General features: G+C 44.6%; 1 protein-coding gene across 1 annotated transcript in view; it reads right to left on the reverse strand.

Moving 5' to 3' along the window:
* Positions 1 to 12,206, reverse strand: part of LOC116504104 (caM kinase-like vesicle-associated protein) — a 37,201-nt gene extending 24,995 nt beyond the window's left edge. Inside the window, exon 1 of the mRNA XM_032210949.1 lies at positions 12,020 to 12,206. The gene's annotated coding sequence lies outside the window, so the exon portion shown is untranslated. The remainder of the gene's footprint in view (positions 1 to 12,019) is intronic.
* Between the last annotated feature and the right edge of the window lie 6,177 nt (positions 12,207 to 18,383).

Below are 18,383 nucleotides of genomic sequence, written 5' to 3' on the forward strand. Positions count from 1 at the left end.
TTGCATCTTTCCGCTTGGAAAGGGAAATCGATTCAGTTGCCACATCCCCATCTTTTATACCTAGAACCAGTGCCTGAGTGTTTTGCTCTGCATAACAACAGCTCATAGTTAGCACATTGCCAAGAGCTCTACTGTGCCTTTAATTTAGCCCTCTCTGCAATATTTATCTTTTTCCAATTTGGAATTGTTAAGAGGGGTTTTGTGCCTGTATGCCTTTGAATCATTGCTGACTCTTGCCCAGATTAGTCCCTGCAGTTTTCTTGGCCATGTTTTGGAAGTGATTTGCCTTTGCTTTCTTCTCAGGGCTGAGAGAGAATGACTGGCTCAAGGTTTTGTGTGTAATGTAGGAGTAGAACTCAGGGTGGTCTCCCAATTTTTATCCCTGTGCCGTATCCACTACACAAAACTGGCTTTTTCAATCTGTTATCTGCACTACAAAATATATGCTAGAAAATAAGGTCACATTTTATTGGCAACCATTCCGAATGTACTTCAGCAACTGCCTTTTTACAAATTAAAGACATCCAGCTTTGTACAGAGCAAAATCCTTTACATATCTCTTTAGAATCCCCACTGGGTTTAGTGGATTTATTCTTAGATGAATGCGTAGATACAGGAGAGAAGAATCTGAGGCTCTTTAGATATCGTTCCAGCTTCTCCAGCCATCATGATCTAGGAAAATGGAAGCTGGAATCATCTTATTTTAAAGAGCTGCTGGCTGCTCTAACTCTGATATATAGAGTATTGAACTTTTAATGATCCCGAGCAAGAAATAAAACTCTTGATTTTTGCCTTTCACACTAATAAAATTTTAAAGCATTTTTTTTACAAGAACAAGTAATAAGGACTATTCCCAATAAACAGATGTGATTTCAAGTCCCTGTAACCAACAGCAATTGAGTTCACCTTCTGGAATTCTTTATCTGTATCTAAAAACAAAGGGTTGACTAAGATGGCTCTTTGCTAACCAGGGGAAAGTATGCAAAATCATTTCTATTGCTTCTTGAGAATCAGAGTGAAAATGAGATTCTTCTGCCAGTGTTAGGCTGTTGAAATATCCTAATTAGTTGTAGATGCTGCCTTCTGCTTTTGCAATACAGATTCTTGTGGTTTATCGCTTTGTTGTTCTTTTTCACGAATTTTTGCCAAGTTATTAATAATACATATGACACAAGCTCTCTGAAAGGCCTTGATTGGCAGAAAATGTAGGAGAGATACCACATAAAATAGAATGAAATGGAAATAAAATTGACCTGGCATTGAAATTTGGTATGGTATCTTATTTTTCTAGGCAAGTTACGCTACCCAACAAAAGTCAAAACAAAAACAAAATAAATTTAAAAGAGAAAATCTTGGAATGGATGCAAATTTCCCTCTCTTGTTAACTCCATATCAACAGAACCTCTGCCCTCATACCAACTGTTCTCGTAGATTTTCACGGGTGTAGGTATGCTGGTCTTGTTATATTCGGGTCTTTTCCCATGTAAGATTGAGATTGTCTTGGCAACGTTTCGGTGAGGTCTCACTCGCCATCCTCAGGCTGGTGTTTTTGGCTTCGTGTTTGTGCGAGTAAGGCGTGGTCAGAGCTGTTGTCTTTCTATAAATCTTGCTGGGGGTGTGTGGAGTCCTGGCTTTGTTGCTGTAAGTGGGTTGATTGGCTGTGTAGTTGCATCCTGATTGGTAGATTGAGTTGATGTTTGTAGATTGGTCGGCTGTTTCGTACCATCCTGTGTGGCTGAGGTGCTGGTTGTGTGTCCGTTGTTCTTTTGTGTTGTAACGACCTGGGTGGTGGGTGGGGTTTGTTTGTTGACTAGGGCTGGTTTCCAGATGTCTGATAGGTGGGAGGTATCATCACGTTTATTCATGTTGTGGGGGTGTTTCTCTATTTCGATGGCTTCCATAATCTCCTGTTGAAGTGTTCTGTTTTGGAGATTAATTTGATTCTTTCAAATTCAAATTCATGTCATGTTGCTTTAAGGTGCTGGAAAAGGGAGGAAGCTTTTTTTTCCTGACTGCATTCTTGTGTTCTGCGATGTGTGCATTTATTCTCCTATTAGTTTGTCCAATGTATGTGGCAAGGCACATTTTGCATGGTATTTCGTAGAGTCCTTGGTTTTCTAGCTGGATCTTGTCTTTGGGGTTTCTTAAGATGTTGGCTATTTTTTGGTCAGTGCTGAAGGCTGCCTTGATATTGTGCTTGTGGAGAATTTTGCTGATTTTATCTGTGGTGCCTTTGATATAAGCGAGGAGGGCGGTGCCACTGTCATGCTCTGTGTCTCGGTTCTTGGGGGGTCTCCTTTTGGATTAGGTTGGTAATTGTTTTTCTTTGGAATCCGTTGGAGATTAATACATTTGTGAGAGTGTGTAATTCAGTTTTCAGGTGGTCTTTGTCGGCTAGGCATTTGGTTCTGGAGATGAGGGTCTTGGCTAGAGTTGATCTGTGCAGGGTGGTGATGGGATTGTGCGTTTAAGTAGCAGTTGGTGTGTGTTTTTTTCCCGGTAGATGGTGTGTCCTAGGGAGCCATTGGGTTTTTTGTAGATTAGGCCATCCAGAAAGGGAAGTTGGTTGTTTGCTTCTATTTCCATATTTTGTATTTTGGGGTATAGGCTGTTGAGATGTGTGAGGAAGTTGTCCAGTTTTTCTTTCCCGTGTGGCCAAATCACAAAAGTGTCATCAACATATCTAAGCCAGAGTTTGGGTTTGTGTTCAGATTTATCTAAGGCGTTAGTTTCAAAATGTTCCATGTATAGGTTTGCGGGGTGATCCCATGGGTACTCCTTCTATCTGTTTGTATCTTTGTCCATTATGGATGAAGTATGTGTTGGTTAGGCAGTGGTTGGTCAGGTCCAGTATGTGTTTAGAGGGGTTGTGTTTGTTCTGGATAGCTGTCAAGGCTTCTTTTATAGGCACTTGGGTGAAGAGGGATATGAAATCAATATGACCTACTCGTGAGCTTCGATGTCATATCCCTCTTCACCCAAGTGCCTATAAAAGAAGCCTTGACAGCTATCCAGAACAAACACAACCCCTCTAAACACAAGACAATCTCAATCTTACATGGGAAAAGACCCGAATACAACAAGGCCAGCATATATATATGAATTATCTTCTTCTCTTTTTCCTGTAATGACAAAAAAAGGAGCAAAATTCCCTCTCTAGCTTTCCCAAGAGATTCTAAAGAAGAAGCACGCTATGATGATACTTCATACTAATAATAACAACTGAGTGAGAAGGCAGAAGTGGAGATGAAAAAAAGACGAGGATAGCTGCCCTTTGTAAAGAATGGGAAGCTACAAGCAGTTTATTAAGTAGAGAAGGTCTCTAGAACGTAATGCATCTCCAATGTTCAAATGCCACTGAGAGGCAGAGTAGGGAGGTTGCCTTAGATGACATCTCTGCATCCTCCTATGGCAGTAAATTATCACCTGTTCATTTCTAAAGGAGGTGAAAGAAAACCCTTTCAATGTCCAGTGCTGACATGTCTCAGGCAACCAGAAAAAGGTTGGGGAAAACAAGGAGAATTTGGCCAGAATTCAGGAGGTATTTCACTGTGAACTTTAAGGGGCACCCAGTATTTTCACTGCATTCCACTATGGGAAACCTCAGAAACATGGAACAGAAATCCAGGGACTTAGAAATTAAGGACTAGGGATGTCTTAAAAGATTACACTGAGATTAGGAACATTTGACCACTGCCTTCATTCTGCTAGAAATCTGGCACAGTGTTCTCTTACTGCTTTCTGGTGGAAACCCATTTCTATCTGAACTATTTATGTCCATCCTTAGAAGAAAACTGGTTTCAGTTGTTCCAGAGCCACAATGATAGAGCAGTATTATTCTTATATGTAAAAGTATATGGAATCCCGTGGAATCCACAAGGAGATGCCATCATACTGCCAGACCGTTGGCTCATGATTGCCGTGGTACTACCCCGTTTGTGGTTCCTCTGGATGAAAAAATCTGCCCTGGTAGGTAGGTATGTAGAGGACAAGCAACTTGGTCACTTTACAAGCAAGATAAGCCAGAGAGAAGCTTTCATGACTTGAAAGAACCTGAAAACGAGATGCCAGCATTGGATTTGGGGAATAATGTTGGAAAAAGATCACTGCAGTGAGGAGATCAAAGTGGCTTTTGGTGGAAAGATCCACATCAGACCAGGAAGCCAGGGATGCAGCTACCTTTTTAGATGCACACAAAATATCCCATAGTAGCTGGGATAGATTCCATTGCCAAATTGGTAGTCTGGCCTTCTGATACCTTGCCCCAACGCAACAGTTCTTCAGGCTGGTCTGGGGAGGCCTCCCTCTGCCATTGGTCTCAACTTATCGTTTTCCAACCTGTTGCTGACAGAGAATGCCTGGGGAAAGTTCTAACCCTGTTATTGGTGTTTTAACCCCCAAGAAAGCTGGGAGTTTCCATGGTAACCCAGCAACTCGCTAGCAACACTGTCAGGTAACTTAATGGGCCATAATGCATGGGGAGCCAGCTCAGCTACACCCTGCAACACAAACATACCCTGACAGAGATAGTGCAGGAAATGCACACAAGAACACAACAGTGTGACTGTAAGCCTTGGGAGCTCTACATCAAGCCACTTCTGTTGTCATCTGGTTGAGTTAATAAGGAGGCTGTGTGACACAGTCAAAGGACTCATATCCAGGGCTATTGGCCTGTGCACAGTTGTGCCCCACATATTGTGCAAGATGTATCTGAATAATCCTCACCTACCAGGCAAGATGTATACCAGAGGTGGTATTCAGCAGGTTCTGACCAGTTGTGAAGAACCGGTAGCGGAAATTTTGAGTAGTTCAGAGCAGTGTTTTTCAACCTTGGCCACTTGAAGATGTCTGGACTTCAACTCCCAGAATTCCCCAGCCAGCGAATGCTGGCTGGGGAACTCTGGGAGTTGAAGTCCAGACATCTTCATGTGGCCAAGGTTGAGAAACACTGGTTCAGAGAACCGGTAAATACCACTTCTGACTGGCCTCACCCCCATCTATTCTCTGCCTCCCGAGTCCCAACTGATTGGGAGGGAATGGGGATTTTGCAGCATCCTTCCCTTGCCACACCCACCAAGGTACGCCCACCAAGCCAAGCCATGTCCACCAAGCCACGCTCAGAGAACTGGTAGTCAAAATTTTTTGAATCCCACCACTGATGTACACACACCATCAAATTGTGCCTGGTAGTACTTGCACATCTTGGCAAGTAGGCCACCATCCTCATTTTGCAGAATCACAAATGATGCACTGCAGATGGAGTGGCTCATACTCAAAAGGTACACCCAGAACCCTCACAGTTTGCTACATTTTGGAAATTCTCCAGAAAGACTGTTATTTATCCAGTTTATAGTATTTGGACGCAACCCCTGTCAGACTCTTGAGTGGTTTGCCATTTATAAAAAAAAAACACCATTGTAAAGCGATACTAAAACCTGACAAAACATATAGCAAATAGGTCTAGTGGCCCTAGCCTCACTAAAATATAACCACCAGAGACAATCTAGGACAGTCACCATCACTGCCAACAAAGGATGATCTTCACCGGCCTCTGAACATGCCCGAGCACCAGGGGTGGGTTTCTCGCCCCGTTCCAACCGGTTCGGTTGGAACGGGGCCGGCGGCGTCCTCGTGCACGCGTGCAGTGCATGCATGCGTACTAGCGCCTGTGCGATGCTCCATGCTCCTGGAGGATCGCGCAGGCGCTGTATGCGTTCTGCGCATGCGTGGAAGCGCAGAACTCGTCAAAACCGGGTAAGAAACGCAGGTGGGTGGGTGGATCCTTCGGCGTTCCCGGAAGTTACTTACTTCCGGGTTCGCTGACCAACCGGTTCGCAGGGACTGCCGCGAACTGCCTGAAACCCACCCCTGCCGAGCACCCATGAAAAAATAAATAATGATTGCTCTCAAAATTTGGCAGCATAAATTAGGTTGAGCCAAGGCAATACAGTCTATCCTTTCTACCCCTAGGATTCTCGGCTTTCTCCTTACACCCACAACATCATGTTTAGTGAAGCATGAAGGAAGCAATGCAAGGCCGTTTCCTTGAACTACAATGATGCACCATTCAAGAATTTCAGAGAGCTGATCCCTGACAGGGGCAGCCACTCATCCGTTTGCCTCTACCTCCAAACTGCTTACAGTACTAAATAATATTTATTCTCCTTGCCCTCTTTTTGGAGCAACCGATCTTGCTGACTTACTGTTTTTAAAAACCCACACAGTTTTAAAAAGTGGACCTTGCAAGTCTGGTTGCCTTGACGTTCGGTAGTCTTTGAGGATAAAAACGTCTCAAACTCCTCTCTGGGCTCTCAAAAATCCAGCTAACGGTTTTTTGAAATAAGCACATGCTGCCTCAGGCAAACCGGTAAATGGTTTATCACTCTGGCCCTAAATTAAGATCCATTGTACCCTAAACATATTGAATCTCCCAAGCAGTGCAATTGCTTTAGAATAATAATAATCATAATAATAATAATACTATATTTAAAAAAAAACACACATTGCAAATCAGCCGTCTGAGACAACAGCCTCATCTTGCCTGAGGCAAGCAAAATTCACACACCCCTCCAAAAAAAATTTCCCTCGTTGCAGAAGAAACATATATTTGGAATAAAAAGAGGGTAATAGTTTTCCTGGATGTGTGAGCTTTAAAACTGGGCACACAGACCATACACATTAATAACTAAACAGAGTGAGAATGCAGGGATTTTTACGTGGTTCTTCAATATTTTAGCATGTGATCTTCAGCAATGCATGTTTTTGACAAGAGAAACAGGATAATCTTTCCAGTGAACTCATGGCATTACAGCAGCTAACTCCAGCTCGGTGTGTTGGTTTTGAACAGATGCCATGATCCCTCATCAGCATTTCTGCTCATGGGGACTTATGGAAAATAATCCAAGTAACCCTGGAGCACACCAAGTTTTGGAAGGCTGCAGTTGGAAGAAAAATAAGCAAGGATCAAATAAAATAATCTTTGATTCACACTGCAATCCTTTGATTTGGTGCTCGTAACTTTGCCCAATCTAAATACTGGGGTGGTGGTGGGGGTGGGGTGGTGTTAGTCATTTCAGATTATTTCCATTTGGGCTAGAAGATCATGAGAAGTTGTATCCTAAACATTCATGACTTTTTAGGTCTAAGACCAATGAAATAAAGTGCTTGAAATAATATCAGATCCTTCTGTACAAAATCCAAGGGCACAATAAAAGGGATTTACCTCAAACTCTTGTATTAGCATAGTTTTAAAGCAGAGAAGCCCATTGAAACAATGGAACCAGAAAAAAAACTGTGCATGGGCATGTTAAGAGTCAAAACTTTCAGAACTCTTCTCTTTTTCTGCAGTTCGCTTTCAGCTTCTTTTCTCCAGTTTGTCACCCGCAATTACAGCTAGTCAACCTTGTGTTTCAAGTCTTTCCTTTGCCATAAGATCACCCAAGGACATTTTACAAACCATCATATCTTAGATAGAAAGCAAACAATTGTTTTTGAGAGGACTAAAACTTAAATTTGCGAAGGTTTCCGTTCCTGTATATTACACATGTCCCTGGTTTTCATTTGTTCCACAGTTGTTGTTGGTTGCAAAGTCGCGTCCGACCCATCGCGACCCCATGGACAACGTTCCTCCAGCCTTCCTGTCTCTACCATCCTCTGGAGTCCATTTAAGCTCACACCTCCTGCTTCGCTGACTCCAGCCAGCCATCTATCTTCCCCTTCTTTTTTTGCCCTCAGTCTTTCCCAGCATTAGGCTCTTCTCCAGGGAGTACACAGTTACACTTACAGAACAGAGGCTTCCCCCTTTTTGAGGGGGGTAATAAAAAAAACCTGCTCATCCCACAATCAGAACTAGCAAGCTCTATTTCAAACTTAACAAGGTATTCTGCTTCACATTTCAAAAATTATTCTCCTTTCAGGAAAAATCATATAAGAATTGCCAAGGTAGTATATATATATAAAGCGCTACTTTCCAAAGTGATTTTTAATGTCTACTGGTGCTACTAATAACCACTATCACCTTGTTTATTATAACTGCTTTTATGTTATTTTCAAATAACCCTTCCGATTTCAGTCCAGCAGAGAAGCGAATCTCATGAAAATCCTGGAAATCCTTCCTGTCTGTTCTTTATTTGTTAATCCTGTTAACCCTGTTAACCCCACTAGCAAGTATTGGTACTCATGGTAAATTATGGGAAAGGCAATGAGTAAAAACCCATGGAAGCTGGCTCAATTGGGTACGGTAGGTGCTGGTGGCTAAACTCATCTGCATTCAAAGGAAAGGTTGTGATAGGAGAAAACCTGTCCCAGAAATAAACTAAACGCAGGAAAGATTCTGTGATCCCCGAGTGATACAGAGTGGCAGGCAGCCGTTTATACAAGTCAATTTTTTTTTTTTTTATGTCTGCAGCTTTTCTGACTCGATGGATGAGTCTTTGCATCATCCAGTTCCCTGATTCACACATACATTCAAATGTCTCTATATTTATTATTTTACCCCCTGTTTGGCCTCAAGAGGTGTGAATATGTTGAAAAGCATTTCCTTGGAGGAGCGAAAAAAAGGATGCACGGGTGGGGACCAAATGATACCCTGTTTATATATGTGAGAATAGAGAAACAGTCCCACTATTTTAAGAAACAGGGCTATTTAATGAATCCACACACTAAGGCTGACTCTAATAACTCTCCCTCACCGCCCCTCCCAATTCTAGCCAGCAATCCAAAAATCCCTCCCTGTAAGGAAGAGTTTCTATTTACTGTACTTTTTTTTTATTCTGACATTTATTTATCTTGCACCAGTATCCAGCAAAGCTATGGGGGATGCATATTTTGGGGCCCAGATACAGCCTCGCGATTGACCTTTCCGCTTAAAAATAAATGCACTCACTACTGAAGTGCGAACGCAGCTCTACCAGGGCAATTGGCAGCCAGCTTTTTGCTTTTTTTCCCCAAGATTGTCACAAGGGCAAATTCAAACACAGCATACAAAATGTGCAAGTTGCTGCTGAGCAGGAATTTGCCAAGGCGAAACACATCCCAGCTCATCCCAGTAGATCAAAGAGGTTGGCCCTTTGGACAAGGAGAATCCCAGTGGTCCTCTGACTAGCTGGGAGATCAAACCAGGATGGGGTGATGGTAGGAAGTGGGAGAACCACCGTGGAAGTATCACAACTACAATTTGTGTTGTTGTCCTACAGTGTATGTCATAAGCTACAGTTGCTTAGCTTTAATTGACTCTTTAAACCATAAACTGGAGCATACACTACATCAAAACCAAATGAACCACCTCACAACTATGTGAGCCTGACCATTTTACCTTCCCATCATCCCTTCTATTTTTTTTCTGACCACAGGCCTCTGCTTGCTGAGCCTTGAATAAAACATGTCTCTTTGTTGCAGCGGAACAGATGTGGATGCAACTAGGAAAATATTTGACCTGGTGGGGGTAGTGCAACGTCTCCCAAAACACTCTTTCCACCCCCACTGAAGAGGAAACATGATATATAGAAGGTTGGGAAGGGGTGGCAGAAGGGAAAGGAGGTAAAATGAAATATATTTTCACTTAGAATGGCAACGTAGCTCAAGCTGGCAAGAGCGTTAATGGGCTCACAGCTTACTTACTCAACTCCGAGTCTATGTCCATTGCACTCTCTGCAAGAGAGAGAACAAACACAACCCACTGTATGAAGGACCAGGGAGTTGCCCAGGATCAAACAGAGCTGGGAGCTAGGCTAATGGTTTGTTCCTATCCAAATGAGCAGCATCTCTTTTGACTACCCTTAATTTCAAGGAAGTGATCTGCAGGGGTTGGTCCAATCCTTGAAGACACAGTGAAGGCCACCGGAATTAAATCTCTCCAAAGAAGCATCCCCAGATTGTATGCCCATAAGAAGGAGGTCTTTCCTTGGATGAGATTAACACTTCCTTAAATGGCTCATGGTGGACCTAAGAACAGGGCTGAATATAAAGCACCTTCTACAGTAATGAAAACACTGCTACATCAGACCATGATCCCATTCCAGCTAGCCCAAGTTCCCTGTCCTTCACTCAGCTACTCCTGGGAAAGCTATAAGAAGGACAAACAAAAAGTCTCTTCACATTGGTGTTTTCCAGTACCTGGGATTCGGTGGCATGTTGCTTCTGGCGGCAGTTTCCCTAGCCATGAAGAGATCTCCCGCACAGGCTGGGACTATGGCAAGCAAATGCCATGCATTAATAATGATAGCCAATGCTGTTTATTTTCCTGCTCTGAATTGGTTGCCAATTGGATTAAATCTATGGCTCTCATGGGAAATAGTATATGCATTCGTTTGAGGAGGAAACCAGAGAAATCTTATGTATTCCAGAGTATTTCCATTTTACTTCAGCTTCTTTCTGAAGCTGTGTTATTTTAGTCCCTGAATTTATAACTTCTAATTATGCAGCACATATAAACAGGACAGACTTTTTCGCTCAGATACTTGCATAAATGCCCAGAGTTTGAACGTCATTGCTGACACATTGTCAACAAGGCATTGTCTTATAATATTTCTATAACTTTTCAGCATACTTCAACACTGGGACTACCAGGAAAGTTTTCCCTTTAATCCCGACTGAGATTTCAGTCCATGGGGGGGAATTTTTGAGACAATAGAAGGATAGGGAAAGGAGACCTTTTAGCCTCTGGCATCCTCAAACCTCATATTCTGCCAGTTCCACTTTGTAGATTGTGTGATATACACAAAATGCACAAAATGCTCTTTGAACGAATCAATCGGATGTTATTTAGGCACAACACAAATCAGCTGACATCAACTGAGTATCAAACACTCTCCATAGTTCTCCAATCAATCAAATCTTTCACCTTGTAAAACACTGTAAAAGAATACAATGGGGAGGAGAAGGTGGAAAAAGCAACTCAAAAGAAAGTCATGGGCTGCAGAGAAAGATGGAAAAGGGAATTCTTGTTAAGAGGAATAGACAAGGAGTGTTGAAGAAATCAATTAAGGGTCTCCCAAAAACGTATTTTCCACAACCATGAGGATTGGCTATTCTTAGATGCCAAATCCATTGCCCATATCTCCAAAAGGTCCCAACCTTGTGTCTGAAGCCACAATTCACTTTTGCGACAGTGTTTCTGCAGGGACTCCTGCAGAGACAGTCTATTCCAGAGATGGTCATTTGGCAATTGGCAGTGAGAAGAAAGTAAGTGATTTTCTGTGCAGACAGAATCTCAAGGAAGTTGCGCCTATAGCTGTGACGGCACAAAGCACAAAAGCACACACATCAAGGTCCAAAGACACCAACTAATAGCAGGGCAATCTAACAGGAGCCTATTACGCACGAATGAGCACATATGAATGCACTGTTGCAGACATCCATGAATAAATGGATGCCTTTCGCATTCATGATCTTATGGGTATGCTTAAACATATGCATATGGTCCACATAACACCAATCCTGTGAATGTGTGCAGAATAGTCAATTTATAGTGTCCCTGCTTTGGTAAATGAGATGGATATCCAGATACAAGCTTCTTCTTCTTTTCTTTTTTTTTACAAGCTTCTTCAAAACCCTTTAGCCTCTCAGTGCATCTGATGCTCAAACGGAAGTATCACTGCCTGCAAGTGCGTGCAAAGTAAATTTATTTTCTGTGGAATAGTGCTCCCGGCCTCTTTTATTTAATGCTCTCTTATATACACACACAAACAGAGGAATATATACTCACAGCTGCTCTTGATCACCCCAGCTTTCCCCAAACATGGTCCTATTCCGTCCCCTTGTCCTAAAGATGCTTCTAAACTTTCTGACCATCCAGTGTCACGAAAATAATTACACTCACGCCGTTGTCCATCAAGCAACACACGCCCTCCTCCCTCTTCAAGATGAGCACCCACCCCACTTCTTTCTTCGATTGGATGCTCCGGTACCCCCGCCTTATCCCCCCATCGTCTGCCTGCCCAGCCAATTGTGAATCCCACTCCCCAGCCTCGGCCCAAAGATCCAGCCGCCTCCCCGCTTTGCTTTCCCCGTCCTACCTGGGGTGGAGCTGGGCGTCCCTCCCCCACCTGGGGCTGGCGGGGCTGGCTACGTTACTGCTTGCCGCGGGGCAGAGGATCGGCCGTTCGGGATGGCTCAGCCATGGCACGGAGTTGCCCGCCTCTGCGCTTCCTGGCAGAGTCTGAGCGCTGCCTGCGCTGGCAAAGAGCCCAAGTAGCGGAAGGCAGGAGCGGGAGGGAGCGGCAGCTGGGAGGGGGGACGGAGCGAAGAGAGACCCAGAGCCACGCGGAGGAGAGCTAGGGCTGGGGGGGGGGGGTTGGAAGAGGGGCGTGTATGCAGGGCAGATCCTGGCCACGGCGGGCAAGCGTGTCTTTTCCCCCCCGAGGTAAGGGCTGGCCTTCCCACTGCCGGCTGTCTGGAGGGGCGCCCAGAGACGCGCTGCCCTGGAGCCTCACCTGCGCGGCGCGCTTTCGCTCGGCTTCTCCCCGCCCTTGGCTGGTGAGGAGTTGCGTGTGTGGGAAGAGACTCCCCGCCGACCAGCATGGGCTTGCAAGCAGGTGCCACTTTGCTCCTTGCCGGGGGGGAGGGGCGATCGATGGGCACAAGGGGGTCTCTTCGGCGGGGGATGGTGGTGAGGGGGGGGGCTTGAGAAGTTGGAGTGCGGGCAGCCGTGTGCGGGTTTCCCCGGGGAAACGGGGCGTGGGTCGACGCGCGCGTAACCCCCGCGCACAAGGCGGCCCTGTTGCCCCGGCGGATCTTGGGGAGGCTCTCTGCCTTTACTTCAGAAGATGGGCCTGGTGGTCACAACTACGGGCAAGTTCCAAGGGAACTTGGGCTCCAGCCTTCTTTCGACGTCTTCTTTCCAGGGGCGATTCCAAGATTTGTGGTCGGTCCAGGGTTTAATCCCCGGACACGAGAAAACAAAAGCAGCTTTTCTACAGATTAGAAGGGCGGCTACACCGTGGCGTGGGATGCGCGGGCAAAATGCATGGAGGCATTTGTTTTACAGGATGGCCGGAGCCTTGGATTGCATTCACTTTTCCTGGATGTATGTGCATGTGGAGCGGGACGTGTTTCAAATTACAGGCCTGCTCAACGGGGGGGGGGGGTGGGTTTAGCCCTTCAGCAACAACCCAGCTAAAAAGAATAGAAATTCACGGTCTTCCAGCTCCTCTTCACAGGAACCAAAAAAAAAAAAGGGGGGGGGGAGTCAGATACAGCCAAGAATAGAATGGCACAATATAAAAATGATTGGATCAAGGATTGTTGATGGAGAATGAGGTACAGAGTGAGAAATAACTGGACCAGGGCCTGGGTTGAAACTTGAGATGCCCAGATGAGGAAATAAAAGGGGGGGAATACGGAAAAAAGGGTTTCTAAAAAAAATTCACTCTCTGGCCTCCCCAGGGTTGGCTGCCATCACCTAACTGCGCATAAGCAATCATACGCATCCTAGCCGGGTGCATCCAAGCATTTACTCCTTCGTGGCATTGTGTAAACAAGAACAGGGCTTTTTTTTTCTTTTTCCTTCCAAAAGCTGAATATTTGGAGATATAATTCTGGGCACACAGGGAGCTGAATATACCTCGCCCGAAGTCTGTTATCGCGGTTGTGTCAGGTGCCCCTATCTCACCCTAATGCATAAGTGGGATGAGCTTTGCAACTCATGGTGTTCTTCTGCACATCCAACCACTTTCTTCCGAAGAGAAGGAGCGCGCTCTGTGTAAGGGTGGGGAGGGGCGACACGGATGAGGAGTTCAGAGATATGTAGCTGAGTTGAGTGCTAATGAGAGCAGAGATCCCTGGAGGTGGGGGGGGAGGTGGGGTTTGTTTGGGAGTCAGACACCATTAGCCATAGGCCCCCAAGGATCAGGTCACTTGCTTTAAAGCTTCCCCCCTCCAAAGCTTAGTTTAGTTTTGCCTTCTATTTCTATGTTTATTTATTTCTAAACAAAATGGGGATAAGTGGCTGAGAAGTACCTGCCTTCATTCACCGCAGACAGGTGGAAATAGATTCACACCTTAAACTTCAAGCAGCTTCCTCTCATCTGTCCATACAAGCTGTACAGCTTTGCAGCCATTAGTGGCTGACGCTCATCTCTGTATTAGGAAAAGCTAGAGCTGATTTCTGAAGCTTAAGCTCCAATTGAAAGGCAGGAAGACAGTCTCTCCCTCTCTTTGTGTGCGCTCGCGCGCTTCAAAAGTGATTCTTTTTTCCCCCTGATCAACAGGGCATTCCAGTTAATAAGACTCATCGCTTTGTAAATTCAGTCACATCATGCGGTAAAGGTTTTGAATTGACTGCAGCCCAAGAGGCAGGAAGAATGGAGAAGTTACACAATTCTCACACTCACCTGAACAATAAGAACGTTTCTCTGTCCATTAAGAAAAGGAAGATCTGTTCATTGCCAGCAGAAAGCGAAATTGTTAAATGTTCTTCATCTGATGAATATTTGGTATTGCTTCTTCTGCAATTTGAACATTTTCAGACTTTTTTCCCCGTTTGGATTCTCCACCATATATAAACCCCATGAAATCCACACATTAGCACATATAGAGTGACCATGGAAGCACAAGCATATGCACCTTTAATAGCATGTGGTTTAAACCTTTTCTGAGAGATTTCAAACTTTCCAACTCTGCGGTCTTTTGCCAAGTAGCATCCTGGCCCAACTCTGCCTCAGTTCCAAGTTCAGACATGGACTGATTGATGCTACCACCTGATTAATCCTGATTTATGGTGCAAACTGTAGTGGATGAAGTTCATGTTACAAAGCCAAGTAAACCATAGATGTATATACATTTAGCCAAGAGTAGGTTGAAATATGGCCCCATTTGTAGGATTATACCTACAGGTCTTTGCAACATCAAGTCAAATTCTGTTGGCCATGTTGAATGGAATATGATGGGAATTGTGATCCAAAACATCTGCAATGCATCTCCTTCCCCGAGATGTAGAGGACTGCCAAAGTACTTCAGGATTGGCTTCTTCCATAAGCTATATCTCAAACTCCTTAGGGTTTGGATACCTATAAAACAAGATTATTAGAGTAATTTAACTGGCAATTGCCAGATTTTGGTTGGAACATCAACAAAAATAACACAAAGATCTGATTCAAAGAATGAGGCATTAAAAAAAAGAGGTCAGAATGACTAAGTTTTCATCTGGCTACTAGAGCTGTAATTGAAAAAGTTTATTAGAAACCATTTTTCTGGTCAACTTGATTGATGACTAGGAAACTTCTTTTGCAATCATATCCTTCATTGAGGGCCCCCAATAAAGGAGAATATTTGTAGCTCAAGGTTGAAATGAGGAGTCCTTGGTGCTCTTGGAGCTGGGTTGTTTTCTTGAGATGTTTCATTACCCAAACTAGGTAACATCACCAGTGCTAGTTTTTATTCTTTATTTTCTGCATTCTCTCCCCCTTTTGACATTGAGGCAGTATACATGATTTCTCAAAGTGTGTCATCTCAACTGGGACAATGTCATATAAACCCAGCAACCTGTCATTTTAGACTATCAGAATATTGCAAGGACAACATGGATAGGAAGGAGACCTTGAAGAAAGGCAGATGATGATGCAGAGAATGTTTCTTGGCGTCCCAGAGGAGAAATAGCAATAGCAATAGCAGTTAGACTTATATACCGCTTCATAGGGTTTTCAGCCCTCTCTAAGCGGTTTACAGAGTCAGCATATTGCCCCCAACAACAATCTGGGTCCTCATTTTACCCACCTCAGAAGGATGGAAGGCTGAGTCAACCTTTGAGCCAGTGAGATTTGAACTGCAGAACTGCAGTCAGCTGAAGTAGCCTGCAGTGCTGCATTTAACCACTGTGCCACCTCGGCTCTTTAAATCATGGGGCATCCATGTCCCATGAGCCTCTTTTTTGAGTCCTCCAAACTCTTCCCAGCATTCTTGTTCTGAGACCCATTATGCCACTCCTACTCTGGCAGCCATTTTTCTAATGGGCAAGCACCCTTATTCATGGTAGCCGTAGCATCTGCAGAAGATTCTTAACATTTTGTGCCCATTGGCTCAAAATGTTGAGAATCCTGGCCCAGTGAATACATTGATTCAATCTCCCATGACTACCGATTACGATTTAAACTCAAACGTTGGCCTATTGTTGTGAGTGGCTTTAAACTTTCTCATTTTCATTTACATCATCCGCAAGTGTTTTGAGCCTTCTCACTTCTTCGGGAAACCCTCTCGCACACGACCAAGGCATATGTTAACAGGGAACACAATCATTTCTGTGAACCCCAGACCGTGTTAGCTTTTATTATCTCCCTTTCTTCCACCTCCCTCCCCCCACCCCATTCCCAGATTTAACTCACAACCTCCATATGTCCGTCTGCCACACATCGAAAGGAACGCAGCCACCGTTGGGGCAGGCCTAGCAGTGGAGCCGTCTACAAAGCTTCAACATGTTGGCAAGATGATATCACAGCTCTGCCTTGGCTGTGAATGGAGATTAGCACCATTTGCTGAATGGGAACAGCTGTGCCTGAATTAGGAACTGCTATTCCCAGAGAGAGTGTAGCAAAACCTGGTGAAGAAGCTAAGAAGGTGAGGAGTTAGGATGCTTGGGTACCAGCCACAGCTGAGAGGGGAGAAAAAGAGGATTGAAGCACACACGGCAGGGCAGGAATGGAGAGGAGGAGGAAACCCTTTGTGCTCATTTTAAGGAGTGGGGCAAAGACAATGAGAAGGCGAAGTTCCCAAAGCATTGCCTGCTGCACTCCCACGGCTGTGTGTTTGTGAAGCCTGCGCATGTGTGTGTGTGCGCGTGCATTTCACACAAGAATACATGTGAGTCATAACTGCTTTTTGAGATGCAGTTTCTTCTCCCTCCCTCCACCAGACCAACAGTTTCTGGTTCTTGCTCTAAACCTGAGTTGCACAACTCAAGGGAGACCGTTCTTCTAGGCATGGAAAGATCTGCAGAGCAAACCTCTCTCAGGCTGCTATGGAGAAGAAAACACGCAAGGAAAGCTGTGAGTGTGCGTACAGGGAAACAAGCTGAGGGCCTGGTTCACACATTCTCACTAAGCTAGGCTTAAATCAGTCAGATTCCACACTTTACGCAAGAACGGCTCACACCACCTGCTAAGTCAAAAGTAACCCAGTCACTGATTCTGGATTAAAGCAGGACATGTGGGTGCAACCAACAGGTAGTCCTCAACTTGCAACAGTTCACTTAGTGAACTGTCTTCTGCCACATACCTCTTCTGCCACAGACCGTCTTCTGCCACATACCTCCCAGCGTCCGATAAGATCTCACAGGATGGGCCTTCTCCGGGTGCCGTCGACTAGACAATGTCGTCTGGCGGCTCCTCGGGGGAGGGCCTTCTCTGTAGCTGCCCCGGCCCTATGGAACGATCTACCCCCCGAGATCCAGACCCTCCCCATTCTCGGCCTTCCGTACGTCTACTAAGACCTGGCTGTTCCGGCAGGCCTGGGGCTGTTGACCTCACGAACGAGGTCCAGCCCCACTAAGGTTGAGTGTATGATGTGTCTTTTAATTTGTTCTCTCTCTATTTTAATTTTTTTAGTATTTTTTTTTAAATTGTTTTATGTAAGCCGCCCGGAGTCCTTCGGGATTGGGTGGCATATAAATTTATTAAATCTTGAATCTAGTGACTGTTCAAAATTACAACGGCATTGAAAAATGTGACTTGGGACCATTTTTTCAGACTTAACCACAGTCGCAATATCCCCTTGATCAATTGATCTGAATTCAGACGCTTGGCAACCGACTCATATTTGCGACGATATCCCAGCATCCTGGGATATGATATGGTACGTAACCTTCTGACAAGCAAAGTTACTGGAGAAGCTAAATTCACTTAACAACTGTGTTACTAACTTAACAACTGAATAAATTCAGTTGTGGCAATTCGACTGTGGCAAGAAAGGTTGTAAAATCGGGCAAAACTCAACTGTCTCGCTTAGCAACCAAATTGTTGGGCACAGTCGTGGTCGTACATCGAGGACCACCTGTAAAGCTTGATGACTGGCTGCAACTACTGTTCCCAGAATTAAGAGGCAAAATGCTGGTGTTTCTTCTCCTTTCGTTTTGAAAAGGAGCTGGCAGAGGAGGCTAGGTTTACAGAACCAGCTGGCGGAAAATTTATCCAATATGTTTTGTTTCCCCTTATTTCCAACACTCTTTTCTGAAGCAGCCCCCTGTGTCTGAAATTGGCCTCGTCTGTATTCTAAAAGAGAGGTTTAAGCAGAATACACAAGAAATTCAGGAATAGAAGAAAAAAAAAAGAAGTGGATGGTAACTTCCTCAGCTCCAGAAATGATGGGAGCAGGAGTCCTCGTGATCTGATTAATATATGATAACCGGCCTTCTGTTATCCTCCTGAGTTTTCTCCAACAGCGTGAGCGGGGAGGAA

This window comes from Thamnophis elegans, chromosome 2 (genome assembly GCF_009769535.1).
Source record: "Thamnophis elegans isolate rThaEle1 chromosome 2, rThaEle1.pri, whole genome shotgun sequence".
NCBI classification, from domain to species: Eukaryota; Metazoa; Chordata; class Lepidosauria; order Squamata; family Colubridae; genus Thamnophis; species Thamnophis elegans.